General features: G+C 46.8%; 1 protein-coding gene across 3 annotated transcripts in view; it reads left to right on the plus strand.

The window, feature by feature from the left end:
• The window catches only part of IL1RAPL2 (interleukin 1 receptor accessory protein like 2), a 684,727-nt gene that overhangs the window by 387,413 nt on the left and 273,191 nt on the right, over positions 1 to 24,123 (plus strand). The gene's annotated exons all lie outside the window — the stretch shown is intronic.

The raw sequence follows: 24,123 nt of genomic DNA on the forward strand, positions 1-24,123 counted from the left end.
GATCTCCAGATAACCTAGATCAGTTCCTCTGGAGAAATGGCTGCTTTGGAAAGTGGACTCTAAGGCATTATATTTTTCTGAGATCTCTCTCCTCCCCGCAACCCTACTCTCCTCAAGCTCCACCTGACCCCCCCCCCCACTCCAGTTATTTCCCAACCCAGATTTGGCAATCCTATGTCACAATCAGTATTGTCTACTCAGACCAGCAGCACTCCCAGGTCTTATGGAGAAGTCTTTCACATCACCTACTACTGGATTCTTTTGTACTGGGTATGTCAGGGATTGAGCCCAGGACTCATGCTAAACATGCCAATCAGATACTCTGCCCTTCCGCAGTTGATCATAGCCCTTCCCCATTTGATCAAATGATGTTGCTGCTGCTGTATTCAGGCAGCATCCTAACAGGCACTGGGATTTTGGGGGGGAAAGTCTAGGCAGAGATCTCAGCGTGCAGAAACAAAGCCCCCTAAAGAGGGCTGTTTACTCTTGTACTAGAGATGCAAGGACAAAGGGTATGGGTGTGTGTGTGTGTGTAAATTCTAATAACTCCTTGTTCCCTGAGGCTCAAAATAAAAAAAGGGGGAGGGGCTGACTGAAAAGCATATTTTTTTCCAGAATAAGTGAAATACTTCTTAAAGCACCAAGTTTTAAAAATGATACTATCACATCATTCACCCTATTGCACATCTCTGAGGTCATGTCCACATGGTGATGATTTCCTGATGTGTGCACATTGCCTCTACAAATGCAGAGCCATGTGCAGCGGCAACGGAGCATGAAGTAACATTGAACTCTTCCATGATCTTATAAAGATTAACTGACAGTACAACATAATCCAAAATGAATGTGCTCCTTAGAAATACAAGTTTCTGCATGATACAACACACACTTTCTTTTTGTTCACTGCAGCATTTATGTTAAATCTGTATTATTAAATTGAGAAGGGGGGGAATCTGCTTTATTATTTTTTTTAAAAATCCATTATAGAATTAAATAATAATTACAAACAATCATACCAATGTTAGATGTTGAATTCTAATGTTTAATATATGACTGACACCATTTTACAACTGTTTGGATTGTTCAGCTGGCTTTCGGTAACCACCTCAGTCAATGTAGGCACTTGTATGATGTGCTCTATTTCATCAATCCTCCACTTTGTTGTAGGGATTTTTGTATTTTGCCATTTTTTTAGTAAATTTTAGTAAGAGTAATACTTTTCTGTCTATTATGGCATACTGCAATGCTGGTAGACTTGCCAACTTCCAGGTGAGTCCTGGAGATCTCCCAGAATTACAAGTGATCTCCAGACTATAAAGATCTGTTTTTCTGGACAAAATGCCTGCTTTGGAGGGTGGTCTCTGTGGCATTATACCCTGCAGAGCATTTTCCTTACTCAAACCCTGCCCTCCCCAGGCTCCAGCATTTTCCAGACCCAGAGGTGGCACCTGATGATAATGATTTGTCACAGTCAGATATTTGACTGTAGATGGTGTTCTGCAAGTCAAGATCTAGCCAAGTTCTTGGGAACTGCAGATGAATCCTTATAGGATTCTTGCTCTTCTGGAGCTGAGCTGATGTTTATTTATTCAATGCTCAGAATGTCCAGGTGTTTCTTGCGACTTCTAGGCACTGTTCCAAGGGCTCTGATGATAACTAGCATGATGGTAACCTTCTTCTCCCAGAGGTACTCTAGCTCAGTTCATAGGTCTTGGTATTTGTGGTCTTCTCCTTTCTTTTCTATTCTGCTGTCTCCTTGGATTGTAATGTCAGTTATACAAACCCTGTTTCTCATTTTTTTAGTTATGTGTTTGCAGTCAGAAGCCCCAAAGAATAACCCCCTTCCTCCTTCTCTTGAATAATTTAACGTATTTTATATTTGTTGTCTTGTGGACTATGATAAGGTGGAAAGGGATGATGATTATGATTATGATGGTGGTGGTGGTAATGATGCCTTTCCTCCATCAGTGTTCACAAGGTAATGAACATTAAAAAAATAGTTTAACTATTTTAATTATTTGAATATTTCAAATAGCTAAAATTATAAATTAATTCAGTAAAAAAACACATGAACACTAGGAGGAGGACCAGTAACCACTATTGGTGGAATGCCAGATGAAACAAACAAACAAAAAGTCTTCACTTGCTGTTGAAAGAGACACCAACACAGGGAGAAAGATGAATCTCCCTTGGGAGGGAGTTCTAAAGTTTTGATGCCATGACTGAGAACACCTTTTCTCAGGTTGCCACCTGTCTATCTTCAGATGATGGGGGCAACTGAAGCAGAGCCTCCAAAGATGGCCTGGAGCATATGGGGAGGTTTGTATGGGAGGAGGTGGACCTTGAGAACATAAGAACATAAGAGAAGCCATGTTGGATCAGGCCAATGGCCCATCCAGTCCAACACTCTGTGTCACACAGTGGTCAAAAAATTATATATGTATATATATACACACACACACACATATATATATATACACACTGTGGCTAATAGCCACTGATGGACCTCTGCTCCATATTTTTATCTAACCCCCTCTTGAAGCTGGCTATGCTTGTAGCTGCTACCACCTCCTGTGGCAGTGAATTCCACATGTTAATCACCCTTTGGGTGAAGAAGTACTTCCTTTTATCTGTTCTAACCCGACTGCTCAGCAATTTCATCGAATGCCCACGAGTTCTTGTATTGCGGTAAGTTGATCACAGGCAATACAGGTTTCTTTCCTCATTTTCCTGGCAAAACTAAGCTGGGTTTGAATGGAGACTGAAACATCACATCTAAGACCAAATAAACTCCAAATATCCAATCCATCTCCTTGTTCAGACCATAGGATATTTAATATAAAAATATTAATGTAAAAATCCAAAAAGTGTCTGGCTTCTCCAGAAGCTAGTGCACCTGCAGATCTGATGTCTGTAGCCTCTCAGTGACAGAGGATCTAAGTGATTTTATCTGACTGGTTCAAGGCCATGAAGTGATTCACCAGTGGAGCTTTCATCGTTTGCTATCTGATACAGCTTCTGATAGATGATAAACAAATAGGGTTCCCAGGTCCACCCCCCCCCCCCAGCCACTGGCAGGGGAGGGGGTAGAGTGGCCAAATCCAGGGTGGGATCTCCTGGAGTTTTGGGGATAAGGCCTGGACAGGCCAGGGACCTCAGTGGGGCACAATACCACAGAGTCCACTCTCCAAAGCATCCATTTTCTCCTGGGGAACTGTCCCCTGTAGTCTGGAAAAGAGCTGTAATTCCAGGAGATCCCCAGGTCCCACCTGGACGTGGCATCCCTTTCAGAAGCATGGCGTGGTTTATAAATCCACCTTGCAGAAAGGCTGAGCTCCAGAATCTGATAGGACTCTTTACTGCGCTCTGCTCTCCTTGTGCCCCCAGTGGCTGCAGTCAGAACTGCATTAGAAAAGAAATTTAAAATGCATTCAGTGAATACAGCATGGTTTTATTTTGCTACCTTTTGCAATATCTGGCTATACAGGAGCTGGGTGGAACTAAAGAAAAAAAGGAAACCATAGACCTTGTTAGGAGGCTGCATCCTGGCATTCATTGCAGCTTGTCCTGTTTAGTCTTGCCTTGCTTCAGTGCTGGCTTGGTTAATGGGTTTAGCAGGATATGAGAAGCAATGTATTACTCTTCACCTTGCAGAAAGGCTGAGCCCCAGAATCTGATAGGACTCTTTACTGTGCTCTGCTCTCCTTGTGCCCCTGGTGGCTGCAGTCAGAACCGCATTAGAAAAGAAATTTAAAATGCATTCTGTTAATACAGTGTGATGCCGGTTTAGGGGCTCTCCAGCTGATGACCCCCTCCCCAAAATTCCCCCCCCCAGTCCCTCCTGTCCGCAGCTCTCTGCATTGCAACCAACAATTGGATGTATGTGCCTCCCCCTCCCCATGAAGATTTCTTACCCTGGTAGAGCTAGAAACCTTTTGTACAAGTGCAAAAGGTGACTAGCTTTTGCATCACTGCAGATTGTTGGTGTGTTGTATGGATTAAGACAGTTTCTCTGCCCATTCCTGGATGAGCACAGCCCGCTGGCCACAGCTGGTCTCAAATTGGCCCAATGCAGTAGCTTAATTTTAGGTCGATGGGTTTGATTTTGTGCTCAGAATGAAGAATGTGTTTTAGAGCTTCACTGAATAGGGCCTATTTAACAAGCTTAAAAGTACTTCTCCTAAACACACACACTGGAGACCAAGAAGGTCATGCGATTTTCTTTTGAAATGAATTGAGTGCGCCTTTAACTGAGCCCAAGAGAACTTTAAAATGCAAAGAGGTCTATAAATGCTGTACATGCTTCCAACCCAAACCACCTCTGCTCCAAGGGCGGAGAGACTGACAAGTGAACAAATGAAAAGGTCGAGGTCATGACTCTGATATACCGCTGCCTGACTTCAGTCTGTCATTGCATCTCCTATGGGACCCTTTATGTGAGATTTTTTTTATTGTTATTTCAACAGTAGGCACTGTTTATACTTCATAAGCTTGTAATGCTCTAGCATTGTGTTGGGTTGGAATTAGCACACAGCTGATTTCTTCTATAGTTCTCTAAGATGCTGGGGTGTTATACCATAGCAGGGCAGCTTACTCTGTGTTACATCTTGCAAGTGAAGACATATGATGACCTGACTGTGGCTGCACTGCTGCACAACCACTACAGTTGGCTGCAAGGTGATACTGTGTCTCCCTGCCCAGCAGAGATCAGGTGACTCCAGTCAGGTCCCATCTCACCCTATAAAGCTACTGATGCTAAACTGGCTTCTCATGCTGGCTAACTTATTACTCAGATGCAGGCTCTGAGGGGTTTTTTTCTGTCTCCTTGACTCCTGGTTAAACTGCCTATCAGCCTCCAGCCGTCCAACCCTGGCATCTCCCTGTGCTGGAAAAGTAACCTGTTGGTTACATACAGTCATGCCAACATGAGGACGGATCAGACAAGTGTCCTCCTTGGGATCAAAGTATTTACTCACATGGCTGTTGGGGCAGGGCTTCCCCGCACCAGCCAGCTGACTGGCGGCAGGGAGGAGCCTGAAAAATCAGGGGATCCCCTGCCCGGACCTGGGGACTAGCAAACCTAGCAAACAGGCTCAAGACAGTTCACAACAAGGATTCAGCAAGATAAAACTTTTTAAAACAGTTAACTAAGTTACCGGTAATTTAAAATCCCAAGAACCACAAGATGGCAAAAGCAATTTTACAGTGCTCCCAAAAGATACCATAAATATGCATAGATAAATTCAGTAGTTGAGTGTGACCATTAATAAGATGAAATTAAAGAGATGGGATGAGGCAGATGATATTCTTCTGCCTAAGGCAGCTACCTGTACAACCTCTTGTGCAGCCCAATTCTACATTTAGTGCTATGATCTATCAATTAATTAGGTTGACAAAGGCTCTCCACAGATCTTAAAGCGATGGAAATCTTACATCTGATCATATTAGAGGTTTTACATGTAAGTCTAGGCTGACTTATCCGTTAGGCACAGTAGGCACAGTGCCTGGGGCCCACAATACTTTTAGAGGCCCACAAAAATGTTTTAATTTCTTTTTTAAATCAGAAGGGGAAAATGAACTTTTAAAGTTGAAGATTGTTTCAATCATTTTCACATCAGAAAAAAAAATGAAATTTTAGGGTCCATACAAATTTCGCCTAAAACAGAAAAAAATAAAATGTTGACATATTTAAAGTTATATCAAAAATAATTTTAATATTGAAATTATTATGTGGGGGGAGACATGAGACTTATAATGTAGTCCTGATCTAAGCTTCTGTTGTTCAGTATTTTCACAAAAAAACTCTGAAACAACAGCATATGGCTGTCATTGTAGTAATGATTTTGTGATCCGCACAGTGGTAAGTGCAAAGTGAAATCCAGGGGGGGGGGGTTGTACTATTGCACATCAATTAACTCTTGTCATATGCTTATGCTCCCCACCCCTCCTTAAACAGAACTTTCATATAAGGGTCTTTTTATTCTTGCCCAATCTGTTTTTTAATGTCTGAACGTTCTGTTTCTTGGCGTTGTTTCTTATATATATAATTATAAGACCCCCCTTTTTTATTTTTGCTTCAGTACATTTCTTTCTTTTTCTCCTCTTTCCACAAATTTGGCAATGTACTGTTGTTTCCATTGTTTATAAAATTATAGGTAGCTTAAAATAGTGGAGAATTCTGCAATATTTTCATTTCAAAGTAGAGTCTGATTAAATGCTGAGGGAAATAATAATGCATTGGCCATTGGCTGCCCACGCCATTAGTCTTCTAATTCCAGGCTGATCATCCAAAATGGGTATGTGATATATGCTTCTGGGTTAAGAGGTGTTTACATTTTTAGCAAATAAACTGGAATTACTTGCAGGGCCGGTGCTAGGCTTTCTGGTGCCCTAGGCGAATCACTCACTAGTGCCCCCCCCATTATTAAAAATATATAGGGAAAATGAAGAGTGTCAAACTTGAAACTTTTCACATTTTTAATTTACTGATTTTTAATTTTAATTTTTTAAAAAAACGTGATATGTTATTTAAAAATTATGAGAATAAGTGCTTGCCGGCCGCGCCAGGAAGGAGGGTGGCAGAATAGCATGAGGTGGGAGACAAAGTCGTACATTGGGGAGAGCGGGGTGGCTTGGCTTTGTTGAGGGCAGCTTGGTGATGGGAGAAGGCAAGGTGACAGTGGTCAGGAGCCAGAGTAATGCATCTGGGAGGGGGCACCCAGTGGTGCCCCCTAGGCCGGGTGGCACCCTAGGCAACTGCCTACTTTGCCTACTCACACGCACTGACCCTGATTGCTTGTCATGGTTATGATCCAGAGGTATTTGCTATGATTGTCAGGCTGAGTATTGGCAAGGTCCAACTCCCTGTGGCTGGAGAAGAAATACATTCCTATGGAGAGGAGACAACATGTAAGTAGATGGCCCTTAGGATAGTCTAAAGGGATAGCCTAACCTAAAATAAGAGAATGCAGCAAATCTTGAAGGTGCATAGCAGCTACTTGCACAGGATTGGTTGTCCCATTGGTTGCACAGGATTGATTATCACCTGATACTGCACCCCAGAATACTCATAGCCTTGGATGTTATAATTATAGTTTAAGCTGCCTGCAGTTTCAGTCGTCTTCTGCTTCTGGTAGAGCAATAAAATGGGAATCAGTGCATGACACACAAGGTAGCTGGTTTAAACCCCATCATGTGTGTAATACATACATTATTACCAATTCCTAACTGGAAAATTCTTGGAGATTTGGTAGAAGAGCCTGGGAAGGATGGCATTTGGGGAGGGAAGGATATGACGTCATACAGTTCACTTTCTGACGCTGCTCTTTTTCTCCCGGCAAGTGATTTCTGAAGTTTAGACATCACTTTTAATTCTGAGAGAACTGCAGGCTGTGGAATTTTCTTCTCTATCAGTACCACGTTCTCATGTGTTCCCTAAAACAGTGTTTCCCAGCTTGTGTATTGGGACCCAAAAGTGAGTAGCACAACCTCTGGAAGTGGTTTATGAGCCAGCCTTCTGCAATGGCTGTCCCTGCCCTTTCCATTTCTCTTTTTTTGTATTTTGCAAACCAAAATATGACCCTGGAAACAGTATCTTCCATGTCATATATTAGTTGGTATTTTGTCTTCGCTGCATATATATGTCGATCAGCTGAAACATGTCCTGATGGTTAGTAGAGAGAGATTCTTAGAATCTTAGGAGGGTTTAAAGCAAGTAATGAAGAAGGAGAAGGTGGGCTAAGCCTGGACTGTAACTTTCATATATTAAGACTATGTATGTCAGAATGCCACTTGCTAAGGATTCATTGTGGGGACAGCTCTACCCTTTATGAGATATTTGTTGGTTTCCAGGGGTTGTTTGTAAAATAAAAAGGTGGGTGAGCTCATTAGCATAACTCATTAGCATATGCAGCCTCCCCCCAGCCAAAAACAACCCAATTCAAGAAAGGAGAGCCCAGGACTAGGGAGGCCTGCTTGTGCTGGCTAGAGATCCAGCCAGCCTAAGCAGGCCTGGCTTGCCTAGGGCTCTCCTGGGCCACTTTTACCCCCCCCAGTTAAAAGGCCAGCAAGCCACCCACTGCCCAAAATCACATAAGTAGTGAAGAAAAGGTAGAAAGGTTAATGAGGGATGCTGGAGGCATGGCAAAGCCCCTGGTGGTTGGCTGGCTGCCCCCTCTCCTAATCTAGGGATTGTTATGCAGCTGCACCTACTATTCAATAGAAATATTCAAACTGGGAGAGCCAGTTTGGTGTAGTGGTGAAGTGTGCGGACTCTTATCCGGGAGAACCGGGTTTGATTCCCCACTTCTCCACTTGCAGCTGCTGGAATGGCCTTGGGTCAGCCATAGCTCTGGCAGAGGTTGTCCTTGAAAGGGCAGCTGCTGTGAGAGCCCTCTCCAGCCCCACCCACCTCACAGGGTGTCTGTTGTGGGGGAGGAAGGTAAAGGAGATTGTGAGCCGCTCTGAGACTCTTCGGAGTGGAGGGTGGGATATAAATCCAATATAGGGTTGCCAAGTCCAACCCCAGAAATATCTGGGGGCTTTGGGGGTGGAGCCAGGAGACTTTGGGGGTGGAGCCAGGAGACACTGGGGTGGAGCTAGGGGGAGGGGGGAAACGGCACCGGGGAGCGCGGCGAGCTGCCCCGTCTCGGAGCGGGCAATGCCGCTGCGCCGCTGTTGCCTCTTCTCCGCTCGCTGTGGCTGCTTGTCCGAGATGGAGCAGCCACGGCAAGCGGAGAAGAGGTGGCAGCGGCGTGGCGGCCTCACCCGCTCCGCTGTGGAATTGGAGGGGGGTGGAGGTGGGCCGGGGGCATGGCGAGCCGCGAGTCTGGGTCCTAGAAGGGCCCGGATTCGCGGCTCGCCATGCTCCTGGCCTGCCTCGCCCTCCCCTGCACTGCTGCCGCCTCTTGGCTGCTCCTCCGAGATGGGCTCAGCCTGGGCCCATCTCAGAGGAGCAGCTGCGGTGGGCGGGGAGGGGGCGGCAGTGGCGCGGCGGCCTTGCCCGCTCTGGGATGGGGCGGCTCGCCATGCTCCCTGGCGCCGTTTCCACCCCCTTTCCCGCTTCCGTTTTTTGGGGAGCGGGGGAAGAGGGTGGAAATCCTGGGGTCCCCTGCCAGGGTGGGAGGGTTGGGAAGCCTAATCCAATATCATCATCATCATCATCAATACACAAGATCGGTGGGGAGGAAGAGGGGGAACCATCAGAAAGATTCAGGAGCTGTGCTTCTGTGAGCTCCTGCTGAATCTGAGGCCTTGGTTTCTCAGAAAAATCTGGTTAACCACTGTAGAAAATGGAATGCTGAAGGGGGGGGGGGGAGAGATGGGCAAAGCTAGGCAGTTCTCATTATTATAAAATTAATCATATACTTTCATTGATTGTGTACATACCAGATCTGAAGAAAAAGTAAAGGAGCAGAGAATGCTGAAGCGGCAAATCTAGTCCTGGAGTATTATTTTCCTAGTTTAGGTCCCTGTGGTCAGCTGCTGGAGCTGAAGATGCTAGGGCATGAAGTCCAGCAGGCACTTCTCATACCAGGTCCCCCCTGGCCACTGGCAAGGGACAGAGGAGTAGGGTTGCCAGCTCTAGGTTGGGAAACTACCAGAAGTTGGGAAATTACCAGAGATTTGAGAGTGGAGCCTGGGAAAGACAGGGACCTCAGTGGGTTATAATGCTATAGACTCCACCCTCCAAAGCCTTCATTTTCTCCAGGGGAAATGATCTCTGTAGTTTGGAGATGAGTTGTAATTCCAGGAGAACCCCAGGTCCCACCTGAAGGCTGGCATTCTTGTAAGGCATAAGAGGAAAGCCAGATTTAATGTTTTTACAAGATGTAGCCCAATGTTTCCCGAAGTGGGCTATATGGAATGATCCAGAGGGGTGGTAATAGCCTTGGGTGCAATTGGGGGGTGGTGAATAAAAATAAGGGGATGATGGAAGTATAAAGGGAGAGGAGAAGAGAGGAGAAGAGAAGAGAAGAGAAGAGAAGAGAAGAGAAGAGAAGAGAAGAGAAGAGAAGAGAAGAGGGTGGGAGGTGACAAAAATCACGATTCTGGGTGGGGTCCAGAATTTCTAATTTAGAGAAAAATTCCAATTAACAAAAATAGAGGGTTCCTTTTTGTCTGCTACTTAGTGCAAATTCACCCAATTAGACTAGTAATGAGGACCAGAACTCCTTCCAATTAAAATATAAGAAGGATACAGTTTATTTACAAGACAGAATAAAAAAAATAGAGGTGTACAGACAAACAAGAAAGACAGAAACAAAAAAACGTTACTAGTCTATCCTAACCAATACTTGCTATAGCTAGTAGCTTCTCAAGGTTTCTTGGAGTTTCTCTCTCAACAATACAGTTCAAGGCAGGACAGTGGAAGCACTGAGGCAATTACACAAACTTCTCTGAAGAGTTTCAACCTGTAGCTTGCTCCTCACAATGTTTTATGCAGAGCTTCTTCTTACAGCCCTCTGGTTACCAGGTGGTTGCTTCTGTTGATTTCAGCCAACCGCAATTCCCCAGACACAGAGACCGATTTCCCACTTGCCTTATGCTGCTCTCAAGCTCCTCTTCTCAGCAGGGCTTCCCTCCGATTTCACACTATCTGCCCTGGGGCTGCAGCTAGGGTCTATTTTTCTGCACCACAAACAGAAACTGTATTTTAGAGTTTTCTGTTTGTAGTGCAAGAAAGCCGAAGCTAGTTGCAGCCCCAGGCCAGATAGTGTGAAATTGGAGGGAAGCCCTGCTGAGAAGAGGAGCTTTAGAGCGGTGTAAGACGAGTGCAAAATCGTTCAGAGTGTCTTCTGCAAGGCCAGCACATGGGAGTAGGTGAGTAGGCAACTCCCTAGGGTGCGACCCTGCCAGAGGGCACTGCTGGGCACCCCCTTACTCCCCCTTCCTTTATGGCAGGATTGCATCAGCCAGCGGGCAAGCCCAGGCGGTGCTCCCATGCTGCCGTTTTTCTTTGCAGGGCAAACATTGCCTGCATTTGTCAGAGGCTTCCAAGGAAGCCTCCAAAGAGCACCCCATTTTACCACTGCCCGCTGCTTTCAGGTTCCAAGCGGCTGGCGGGGCACCTTCCGATTGCGTTAGTTGGAGCTGACAAGGGGAGGGTGGATAATAATTATAAAGAAATTTCAAAAATTCTCTGTGTATGGGAATGTTACTATGGTTGATTTTATAAAATAATTTTAGAATTTCAAGCTTCAAAGTGTCTTCTTTGCAACATCTTTGTTTACTCTGTGTGCAAATATGTCGCTGCATCTTTTAGTCCACTTCTTAAAGGTAGATTTCCAGGGGGGCACTGTGTAACTTTTTTTCTGAAAAGGGGGCGTTAGGCCAAATAGGTTTGGGAACCTCTGATGTAGCCAATTTAGGTCTGCCTGCTAATTGCAGAGGTGATGTGCACAGCATTATTCTGCAAAGGGCACTGAGCCCACAATGACCCATGAAATACACTAGTCTAGGCCCCAGGATGTGAAATTCTTGATTCAAAGCCTGGAGTCCCTTTTGGCCACAGCTGTAGAAGGGTGTGTGGTGTTGATGTCAGCTGAATATAATTCACTGCTCAGTTCTGATTCAGATCTCCCCACAATCAATGCAACACTGTGTCACAACATGGCCCAAGTTAACAGGCGCAACATGGGTGCCCTGACATTTCAGAGAAGAGTGCAGAAAGTAATGCATTCTGCAGAGTGTCGATATGCCATTAATCTTCTGCTGCCTGCTGATGTTACTGTAGTTTAAGGCTGTCAGCATTTTCATTACCAGACCTCATTTTTCAAGAATTTAACAAATCAGCTGCAAAGATTCACTCTGAATTGAAATGTTTCATGCAGAGTACCAGGAAAGAAACTATCTTCTGTAATTGGCTTGAAATAAAACATAAATTTGAAATAGCTAACATTTATTGTAGCGTGTGGATGCACACGTGCACCCTAATGGTGTGGTCCAGAGACCTTTACACGCAAAATAAATTGGTTGCTTCAGCAAAAGTATTGCCTACAGAGTGTTTTCACTCTATCCATAATTTTTCTTTTTTAAAAACCCCTAAGTCCTGCTCTGTAAAGAAAGAAATATAGATACTTGTATATATAATGCAAATTAAACTCCATCCATATGCATTCATCTCTTGATGCCCACACATGAAGGGATTGTATGTATGTGTGAATGAATCATTAGAGATACAAAAGCATAGACAGGACTTCCATATCATTGCAAACAAGATCCTTATCTTTGGAGTAAATTCAGATATTTCAAGCAAATCTAGACTTTCAGCATCAGGGCTAGCCCAATGATTTTCTTATGCCCTAGGTGGTGAATGACATCACTGCCCCATCCTGTACCATGAGGAAGCCGCAACAAGGGTTGCCAGAAGCAATTCAAGAAATATCTGGGGACTTTGGGGGCAGAGCCGGGAGACTTTGGGGGTGGAGCCAGGAGGAAGGGTGTGACAAAAATAATTGAACTCCAAAGGGAGTTCTGGTCATCACATTTAAAGGGACCGCACACTTTTATAATGCTTTCCCTCTATTGGAAATAATGAAGGATAGGGGCGCCATATCTGGGGGCTTATAGAATTGGACCCCTGGTCCAATCCTTTTGAAACTCGGGGAAGAAGAAGATGATATTGGATTTATATCCCACCCTCCATTCCGAATGTCAGAGTCTCAGAGCGGCTCACAATCTCCTTTATCTTCCTCCTTCACAACAGACACCCTGTGAGGTGGGTGGGGCTGAGAGGGCTCTTACAGCAGCTGCCCTTTCAAGCACAACCTCTGTCAGAGCTATGACTGACCCAAGGCCATTCCAGCAAGTTCAAGTGGAGGAGTGGGGAATCAAACCCAGTTCTCGCAGATAAGAGTCTGCACACTTAAGATGGCGCAAGATGGCGATGGCGGTAGAAGCCCAGTGCTAGGCTCCCACTGACCGACAACAATACCAAGTAACAACAACAGCGAACTCAAGAACTGAAAACTAGACAGTTGGGGACTGGGGCGCTAACTTACAGTCTGCTGAACGGCGGTGTGAGGTGCAGGAGACGACCGTCGGAGTCCGCCGGAGCAGAGACATCGCTCCGACCGAGGTGGAATCGGCCGAGTTGGAACTGGGCGTGACCACGGCCGGCGTCCAGGGGTTGGGAAGCCGGACCAGCTGGAGTGCGGAGGAGGCCGGGGGGGGGCCTGAGCTGATATCGGGGAGAAGAGTGTTGTGCAGGCTGTGTGGGCTGGCGTGAAGGGGGCCCCTGCCGAACATCACGGGAGAGCGCTGCCTCTGCTTGGGCTGATGCCAAGACAGGGCGCGACTACAACCCGACGCCTGATAGAGGCCGACTCAGCGACGGACCAGACTGTGGGGCGGGTTGGCGAGACGAGGAGGAAGCGGTGAGTGGAGTGGAGTGTGAGGAATAGCTGGGGCCACTTTCAACAGTGGTGGGGAGTTTTGGGGTGGTAGGCGAACGGAGGAGTGGGCTGATCCCGGGGCGTAGGCCTCGGTGAGCACCCTGGTCTCTGCTCTGTCCCACCCCCTCTCCCCCCCCCTCCCCTCACTCTGCTCCTGCCCTTACCCTCATCGTCACCCTCACCCCCACGCCTGGACCTGTAGCTGAGAGCAGCTGGGAGCCTCCGACCACGAAGCCCTATATGGGGCTTGTCTGCCCAAAGTGCGGAACTGCAACTACCCCCGCCCTGAAAAAACTTTATCTGAGAACTATATTTAATATCGTCCTCGCACTCCAAAGCCTGTACTGTACGGCTTGCATTTAAGAACTGTCCTGGCACTTTAAATATTTAAATACTGCACCTGCACTTTAAGAACTATGACGGACCGCAGACTTTATACATCTTAGCACCCAGTTTTAACCTTTTAACATCATCAATTAGTAGTGAGGGCAATGCCCTATCCCACCTTCCTAATTTTATTAGCCCGTTCCCAATTGTTTAGTGACCACTAATTAGATTTATTATTAATTGACTAGGAATTGATTAGCAATTGGATTTATTATGCATTATGCATTATGTATTTATTTATTTATTATTTAAATGCATATTAATCGATTTATCTTATTTATTTATATTAGCACTTTAATTCGGACTGTATGGGGGACGCTACTTTATTAATGTGCTATAATATTATTATTGGACTAATCACTAGAGGGAAGATTAGGGTCTTGGGAATTAACTGACTAAATTGTAGCAAGTCAGACAATCGGGAACCGAGGGCGGAGGGTGGATTAGGTTCATCTATGCTCTGAACCAGACAACCAGCTAGGTGGGCACGGACATATTACTACAACTTAGAGTACACTGGTGCACAACTGTGGATGCCTGGCCAGGGGATTCCAGTGCTCCTGGGGAGGGGAAGATATGGCGGTGGGAGGGGACAGAGGAGTGGGGGAAGGGGACCGAGACAAAACAGGGCTCGGCCTCCTTCCAGTCTACTTCCCATCCCGACGGTGGCAGGTAGTGGAGCCAGGAGGATTTGCCCACGCCCGTCATTGGTGTTATGCAACGCCAGGTCTATAAATAATAAGACCGAGACTCTTAGAGACTTCCTGCTTCAACAGGACGCAGACCTGGCTTGCGTGACTGAGACCTGGGTGCAAGAGGGGGAGACAGTGGCTCTCTCTCAGATGACCCCCCTCCCGGGTTACTCGGTCTTTCATCAATCGCGGGTTAGTGGGCAAGGGGAGGGGTGGCGCTATTCATACGGGAGGATTACTCCTTCCGGGCTCTCCCGGCCCCAACGATCAATGGCATTGAATGTGCCGGCCTGGCGTGGGATGTCGGAGAGGGGTTGGCGATCTGGCTGGTGTACCGTCCGCCTAACGCACCAGCCAGAGCCTTACCATCCCTGATGGAGGCGGTGTCGGGCTGGGCATTGGAGCACCCGAGGCTTGTGGTCCTGGGTGACTTCAATGTCCATGCCGATGACGTGGCCTCCAGTCGGGCAATGGACCTAGTGTCTTCCATGGCGACACTGGGACTCTCTCAATTTATCACGACTCCTACGCATCAGGCGGGACACACATTAGACCTGATCTTTGCGTCCGGGATTCGGGTGAGCGATATCGCAATGGAGGCGGTGCCATGGTCGGATCACCTAGCCCTCAAGGCCTGTATAGAGATGCCACTACAACCCTGTAAGGGCGGAGAGCCTATTTTGGCTCGCCCGCGGAGCCTGATGGACCTGGAACGGTTCCAGATGGCTCTTCGGGACCCCTGGCTCCCTGGCGATTCCCTTGACGCCCTAGTTGATGCCTGGCAAGATCGGCTAACTGGGGCAATCAATGAGATCGCACCTCGATGTCCTCTGCGCCCTCGTTTGAAGCTGGCTCCATGGTACACCTTGGAGTTACGCCAGCTGAAACAAGGACTCAGACGACTAGAGAGGCAGTGGCGGCGCACTCGTGGCAAAGCGGCGAGAACATCTTATAGAACGCTTATGAGGTCATATGAGATGGCACTCAAGGCCGTGAAAAAAGATTACTTCGCGGCCAAGATTGCGTCTGCACATTCGCGCCCGGCACAATTGTTCAAAATAATTGGAGATTTAACTACACTGCCCCAGGGCAGGCCAAATGTTAAAGAATTGGAAATAGGCTGTGAGGCTTTTGCAAAACATTTTGCAGACAAAATCACGTCGCTCCGCCAGGACCTGCCCATCACATTGGATACGGTACACGAACTGGAGGCTCCGTGCCTGTCTTCAGGTTTAGTTCAAGATCATTTCGACCCGCTCAGCCTGGAGGAAGTCGACGGAATTCTCATCTCTGCATGCCCAACAACTTGCGATTTAGACCCATGCCCCTCTTGGCTAATTAAATCTTGCCTGAGGGAGCTTAGATGTCCTCTACGGGACATCATAAATAGATCCCTCCTGGAGGGGCGTTTTCCAACGCCCTTAAAAGAGGCCTTGGTCCGCCCCCTCTTGAAAAAAAGTACAGCAGACCCGGCAAAATTGGCAAATTACCGGCCGGTCTCGAATTTACCGTTTTTAGGTAAAATTATAGAGAGGGCAGTGGCGTTGCAGTTACAGGGTTTTCTGGGTGACGCTTCCAACCTAGACCCTTGCCAGTCCGGCTTTCGCCCGGGTCATGGGATGGAGACAGTGCTGGTCGCGTTGGTGGATGACCTCCAGCGGCATCTGGATCGAGGCGGTGTGGCGGTGCTGATGTTGTTAGACCTGTCGGCCGCGTTCGACATGGTCGACCATCGGCTACTGACCCGCCGCCTCGCCGATGTTGGGGTTAGGGGGTTGGCCTTACAATGGCTTTCCTCCTTCCTTGAGGATCGGGGACAAAAGGTGGCAATTGGGGGTGAGCTCTCCCAGAGGTGTACACTACATTGTGGGGTGCCTCAGGGAGCAGTTCTCTCGCCGATGCTATTTAATATCTATATGCGCCCCCTTGCCCAGATTGCCAGGAGGTACAGGCTTGGGTGTCACCAGTGTGCAGATGACACCCAGCTCTATCTGCTAATGGACGGCTGGCCTGGCTGCACCCCAGAGAACTTGGACCTGGCACTGCAGGCCATGGCAACTTGGTTAAGGCTGAGCGGGCTGAAACTAAATCCGGCGAAGACAGAGGTCCTTTGCTTAGGTCGGGGCACTCTGGGAGGGGAAATACCTCTCCCAGTCTTTGACGGGGCGCCACTGAAAGCGGCGCGCCGGGTCAGAAGCCTGGGAGTTCTACTGGAGCCTTCATTATCAATGGAGGCCCAGATAGCAGCTGCTGCCAAGTCAGCCTTTTTTCATCTGAGGCGGGCAAGGACCTGGCTACAGTGATTCACGCAACGGTCACCTAGAGACTGGATTACTGTAATGCCCTCTACATGGGGCTGCCTTTGTGCCGAACCTGGAAACTGCAGCTAGTGCAAAATGCGGCTGCCAGACTGTTGTTGGGGCTCCCAAAGCGGGAGCACATACAGCTGGGGCTGCATGAACTGCACTGGCTACCAGTTATATACCGGATTTGTTACAAAGTGCTGGTTATTACCTTTAAAGCCCTATATGGCCGAGGACCTGCCTACCTTAGGGACCGTCTCTCCCCGTATGAACCCCAGAGAGCTCTGAGGTCAGCAGGGAAGAACCTGCTGACTATCCCCGGGCCAAAGGAGGTAAGACTCCAGAGTACCCGTACTTGGGCTTTCTCTGTTATGGCCCCACAGCTGTGGAATCAGCTCCCAGAGGAAATGCGGGCCCTGTGGGACTTTGAACAGTTCCGCAGGGCCTGCAAAACCATCTTGTTCCAAACGGCCTTCACCAGCTGAAACTACTAAACTATTAAGTAAACTTGCCAGCGAATATAGCACTAAATGCATTAATGTTTTTTAGAATTTTAATGGATTTTAATTAATTGTAGTTAAATGTTATTTATTGTATAATGTATGTATTGAGGTTTTTTTGCTGTTAGCCGCCCTGAGCCGCTTGGTCGGGGAGGGCGGGATACAAATAAAATGTGACTGACTGTGACTGACTGACTGACTTAACCACTACACCAAACTGACTGGAGGATGTTTTGAGGAGAGGCATTGGATGCAATGCAGAAAATTTGGTGTTCCTACCTAAAAAGCCCCCACCCCACAAAGCCCCAGATAACTGCAGATATAGATTTTCCATTATACCCTACGGGAATTGGTCTCCATAGGGAATAATGGAGTGTCCAGTAGACATTTCCCTCCCCCCCCGCTACTTTCTGATGACCCTGAAGTGGGGGGAGGGCCTCCAAACCAGGGGATCCCTTGCCCCCACCTGGGGATTGGCAACCCTAGCCACAACTCATCTACCTCCCGCTATGTGGTGATATAGGAAGTTGCCCCCAGCCCTTCACACTTCCTCCCCACATTGAAGTGAAGCAGGAAGCCACTACATACACTCTTTGCCTCTACACCATAGGGAAAGGAAAGAGGAGGAGGGTCCTCCCCCACTGATGGAGGGAGAGAAGGACCAGACCCTTCATGGGTTTTTGGGGGGGTGCTTCATAGGGCTGCTGCTTTCTGAAGCAGATTCTGATGCCGCAGGCAGGAGCAACAGGGCCAGTTGGCACCCCTCTCCCTCTGGCACCCTAGGTGATTACTTCGGTGCATCTAGTGGACTGGCCAGCCCAGATACTGATTGCCACAGCGTGCTCCACATTATAGAGTATATGTGTTGCAGTCATCATACAGTTTCCTCTTCCACAGTCCAGGACAATGATTGCTGTTGATGGGGTGGAAAAGCTCATGCAAGATGGCCTCAGTTCCCAGGGACCTCACTTTTTCTGCTGCCACTGGAGACTGTCACTGAAATAGGTGGAGATTTCACTGCCTGGTGGCTGTCATGCACATGATCAAGGGTATCAATGGGGAAATCAGTATTTTCCTTAAAATGGGTAGAAATCCTTAAAATGGGTAGAAACTTCTGTTGCCAGCCCCAGACATGTCTCTGTTACATTGTCTGTGAATTGTTAGTACCAGACATGTGAAAGTAGTATCAGAAGCTTCTGCCAAAATCTAATAAATGCCATCAATAAAGAACACATATGTTGCATCTTATGCCCTTTAAGCATCTCACTGTCCTCAGATGTACAGAGGCTAGGATCACTTAAGGCACTGGAAAATTCACTTTCTTCGTGGAAGAATTGTGAGCAGACAGAGCTGGGCAGTCAATGAAGATTTGGGGGGAGTGGCAATAGTCAGTTTTTTTCATGTTAAATTAGGATTTATGTCTTGTTCTATAAACCAAGTTCTTACTTAGCATTGCCAAGACCCCCCTGGCCACTGGTGGAGGGACAGGAGTAGGGTTGCCAGCTCCATGTTAGGAAACTCCCAGAGATTTGGAAGTGGAGCCTGGGGAGGATAGGGACCTATGCGGGGTGCAGTGCCACAGAGTCCGCCCTTGAAAGCTGCCATTTTCTCCAGAGAAAGTGATTTTTGTAGCCTAGAGGTGAGCTGTAATTCCAGGGGATCCCCAGGCTCCCCAGGAGGCTGGCACCCCTCCCTCTCATTTGTGAAGTGAAACTCATGTGTTTGGAAAAGCCTATGTTAAAAATAAACCTTCTTAGATGGGGTGCTTTGGAAAGGGGCAGGGAGCTGGGTTCCTGGCCATAGATCTGTGAGTTCTCCTTTGCAATATGTGTGAATAAAGATCCCAATTTCTGTGGCAGAAGTAAAATCTAGACCGGGTTTCAGCTTCAACTTAGTGCATTTTTTAAAAAAAGGAAACCTGCATGATACACAAGCTATGTGTAAACCAGTCACAAGCTCTGAGTAATCAAACCATAGAATGCCATGCCTGTGGGCCTCATTAGGTTCTGTTAGAGGCATGGAGTTGATTTCTCATGGAGCAGATTTCTCAAGTATTCATGACATCAAGTCACAGACCTCTGCCTAAACGTTATTGAAAAAGGTAGCTTTGGAAAGTGCAAAGATGGACAGAGGATCCAAAGGACTGACGATATGTTTAGGTTTGCCACAGGTGGGTGACTATCTAGAGTCCTCCCTCTGTCAGTTATGTGGACAAGAACAGGAATCTGCTTAGAGAACAAAAACACAGATGTAAAATTTGCTCTCCTGAATAGGAAGGAAAACCACAGCTTCAGCTAAGAAGGAAGCTGATTTGCTGCTAACCTCAGCCCCGGAGGGATTGCTTAGACAGTACTCCTTGCAGTTTGCAAGAACATTGCACTTCATTGCCACTGAACGCAATCTCTGGAACAAAGAAAAACTACTGCTTTTGTCTTGCCTTGTGATTCTCACACCTGGTTTGCAGCAAAGACTGCTGTGTACGGTAGCTACCTCCTGACACTGTTGCAAAACCAGCTGTCAAATATTGTGCAAGTTCCAGGTGAGGAGTTAGAAAGTAGGACCTGTGTGGCTCAGGCATTTTAGGGGTGCCAGCCTCCAGCTGGGCCCGGGGACCCCCCCAAAATTATTGTTCCTCTCCAGACTACAGAGATCAGTTCTCTTGGAGACAATTGATGCTTTGGAGGATGAACTCTAGGCCTCTGTATGCCACTGAGTTCCCTGAACTCCCCAGGGTCCATCCTGAAATATCCTGGTAGGCAAAGAAAATTCAGGATTCAGGTTGCTGCTGGCAGCCCTACCCCCCATCCCCTTCTGGTGGCCATGGGGGACCTGGCAACCCTAGTTCAAGTGCATGCTTCATTTCCTGAAAGGTCCAAGTTCAGTATCTGGTTGAGCGGATCTAAAGTAGATTTCCCAGCCTCCTGCCAGGGATGGGGGTTCCCCTGATTTCAAGGCCTCCAATCCACCACCACGGAACTGGTCAGCAGGGGGAGCCCTGCCCATGAAGAGCATCAGCACCTCACAATGTGCCCAGCATGATGACGTCACCCAGAAGTGACATTATTGCACCAAGCATATCATTGGGGGACGCGCTAGCATTTTAGGGGGGGGGACTCTATATAATCATAGATGTTTTTCCAAAGTTGTTAGAGTGTCCCCCCTGCAATGTGCCTGGTGCAAGAACATCACTTCCAGGTGACGTTATTGAGCTCCATGCCCAAAGCATGCCCAAAGAAGATCCCCTGCCAGGAACCAGGCATGGCCTGGCAATGTTAATATCAGGCAGCACTTAACAGGAAAGATATTGGCTCAAGCGAAAAGCCCCAAATCCAAACACAGCTCCTTTTATTAAAATCAGCCCAATGACACATAATGTTCTGTAAGCTTTTGAGGAAAAAAGGAGATGTTTCAGATCATTGTGATCTTAATACCCTGGCATGCCAGGACATGGCAGACCTCCTGGCAGGCAAAGAAAATTCAGGATTCAGGTTGCTGCTGGGCAGGGGCCATAAAAGTAAGAAACAAGAAAAGAAATTATGTAGCAATATCCCCCCCCCCCCCCATGCACTGTTCCTAATCACTGCCCCTGATCCAGTGAGAGGCAAATCCTGTTTTTGAATGAAGTAGGGTTGCCAGTTCTGCATAGGAAAATTCCTGACTTTTGGAGGTAAAGCCTGGGGAGGAGAAGGACTTCAGCAGGGCAGAATATCATGCAGTCTGCCCTCCAAAGCAGCCTTTTGCTCCAGGGGACCAGTTGGAATTCTGAAAGATGGAGTCCCAACCGGAAGTTGACAACCTTAGTAGAAGTTGCTTGAACACCACTGAGTTTGGGAGATGAACTGATAATGTTAACATGTATACCACCACCACCACCCCCCACACACTAGTCAATTAAAGCTGGTTTCCATAGTCATTGGATTCAATCAGACAAGTTGTTTACTCCAATGTTGTTGCTTCTCCCTATTGGGTTTAATGTGTGTATCCAGACAATGACATCTGTCTCCTGTTCCCTAGTCATCAGCCCCATCCTCACCCCCAATTTTCCCAACACCAAAGAAAGTCCAATATTTACAAATTAATTGTTCTCACTGTGCATTTCTTTGCATCTGATCACTCTGTTGCACACTCAAGCCCTTTGGGAGTTCTGCGGTTTCCCACAGTTAGCGATATGTGCATAATCACATATTTGCCATTGATGAATAAAGAGGATCTGCACATGCACAAAGTAAACTTTTTTTAGAAGAAGCTGCTGCCTGCTCAATGGTGACCTTGCAGCACTAGTCTGATCGGTTGACCATGGGGTGAGATGGGATTAGGGTGATGTATCTAGTCAAAACTCTCCAGAACAAATAGTTCCAGAGAAATTAGGTGCCAAGCCTGTCTGGAGCCATCATCTCCTGTTCCATTTTCAAAGCCTGGATGGTCTGAGTAGATGATGTTGGTTTATAGGATCAGTGAATCTCACTCAATGTAAAGTAGCTTCATATTTTTGGCCAAAAAGCTGGCCCAGCTGTGAGCTCCCCTCACTCCAGTTTCTTGCTGCTATTGTCCGGTTCAGTCCTGAATCCCTTCCTCACAGTACTGAATTTTAATGGCATTTGTGTTATATTTTTTCTTCCTGTGAACAGTTTGGAAGCCAATTTTGGCTGCAAATCAGGATAAAATATAAAATAAATAGGTCTGCGTTAAGGTCCTGTTTCGTGCTTAGAACCCAAATGTGGTGCCAAATCAAGCTGAATTCTGTGACCAGCATAAATCATGCAAATCAAGCACACTGGCATGATTTCTCTTAATTTGCATAATTTATGCTGCATTTGCTGTGAATGGAGAATGCGTTATATCCATCAGATGAAAAACAGATAAGAAAAGAATGTGATCTAATTATTGCATAGGTCCCCATTAATAACCGGATGCAAATGTTCTCTATATATAGTGCAATTATTTTCAAGTATGGGGTTTTTTCCCCCCGTAGCATCATCATAGAAAGGAAACTAGAGTTGAATTCTCTCCCCCCCTTTCTGTTGCCTGGGCAGGAATTATATTGCTGATAACTGAACCATGGAGATGTCTCAGGGGGATTTGATGTCAAAACCAACAATCATGCTAAACTTTTGCATTTGCCGGTACTGACATTTCTCTGATTATATTTAACCTGATTGGTCAATGGGATATTTCCTGAGCATTTCATCAGATGCATCCCGAGGAGAGTGCTGGTAATTTGCTTCTTCTTTTTTTCCCCCTAAGATGAACTTGAATTGTAACATCGAAAGGCAGTAACTGTGACAGTGCCATATGGCTGTAGTAAACGAAGATTACAGAAATGCTGCAAAAAGAGTGAGCAAACCCAAGAGATTGAGGCAGGTTGCAATAAATGCAAGGGGAAGGGTGGGTCATCAGAAATATGTGTAGGAACAGGAGTGAGCTGGATTTTGTTGTTCCAGCATAGTGTGCTCATTGAGGCCTTTCTCAAAGAATACATTCTCAGACCTTCTGGGCACCCGTGTGAAGTTGTTAAATGGGAAGGGTGCTTTATCTCATCACTAGTCATGCCTGACCCTCTTAGGAACCTGCTGCAGGAAAGACTTTTACTACCTTCCCCCCCAAAGGATGTCATGCTTGCCTTTTCCATTTGAAATCTCTGTTTCTGTGCCCAGACCTCTTGGAAGCCTGGGGAGTTAGAATCTCTCCTGTCCCCTAAGGGGTAATGGACTTGGTTTGTCACTTCCAGTTGCATGAACTCCTGCCATGCTCTGTCATTTATGCCTGAAAATTTGGTGAAGGGGATAGTGCTTCACTTGCTCCAGGCAAGAAGTCCCTGGTGGTACAAATGAACTGAAAGAACTGTGGCAAACTGTGCAAGTACAGTACATATGGTTCAGAATTTTTTTTAAAAAATGGGACAATGCATTTTCCCCACAACAGGGACCCAAAGCAGATTACAATGTTCTCCCCCTCCTCCATTTTATCCGCACAACGGAAACTTGGTGAAGTAGGTTAGACTGAGACAGGCAGAGGGGGGATCTAAAGGTAGATTCGGCCTGGATAGTCCAGGCTACCCAAATCTTATCAGAAGCTAAGCAGGGTCTGTCCTGTTAAGTATTTGGATGGGAGACTTCCATGGAATACCAGAGTTGTGATGCAGAGGCCGGCAATGGCGAGCAACCTCTGAACGTCCCTTACCTCCAAGCCCCACTAGGGGTCACCAGAGTCAGTTTGACTTGATGGCAATAAAAAACTCTCCCAAAGGAAATGAGATCAGAGATCCAGCCATGACCGGCTATTAGCAACTCATTACACTGTTTAGTTAAACTAGATCAGGGGTGTCAAACATGCAGCCCAGGGGCCGAATCAGGCCCCCAGAGGGCTCCCATCAGGCCCCCAAGCAACTGGCTGTCATCTACTTCCTTCTTCTCTCTTGCTTTCTTCTGCATCACAGCTTGCTCTGTCAGGCTTGCTCAATCGTACAGAAGTTACAGAGCAAAACCTCTGTTTTCTCCATTTGCTGAGGGGAGGGGGGGAAGGGAGAGTTTGCATTGCTAAGCTCTCTCAGTTGCAGAGCAGAGCTACTGAGCCAAGCCTCTCTTCATTCTATTAGCTGAGGCTCCTCCCTCCTGGTCTCTTGGGGAAGGAACGAAAGAGCCAGAGCTTCCTTTGCCCAATTCCCTGGATCATACAGAAGAGATAAAAAGAAAGCACCATTAAGATGAACAAGTGCTAATGTTTTCAGCGTGTTTTAAGTTTTTTTTAAAAAAATATCTTTAATTGTGTTTGTCCGTGTCCTTTATAAAGTTTATATCTCTGCTACCTGGCATTACATTTTATGACACACATGGCCCAGCTCGACAAG

The sequence above is a fragment of the Heteronotia binoei genome, chromosome 11, assembly GCF_032191835.1.
Source record: "Heteronotia binoei isolate CCM8104 ecotype False Entrance Well chromosome 11, APGP_CSIRO_Hbin_v1, whole genome shotgun sequence".
Classification (NCBI taxonomy): Eukaryota; Metazoa; Chordata; class Lepidosauria; order Squamata; family Gekkonidae; genus Heteronotia; species Heteronotia binoei.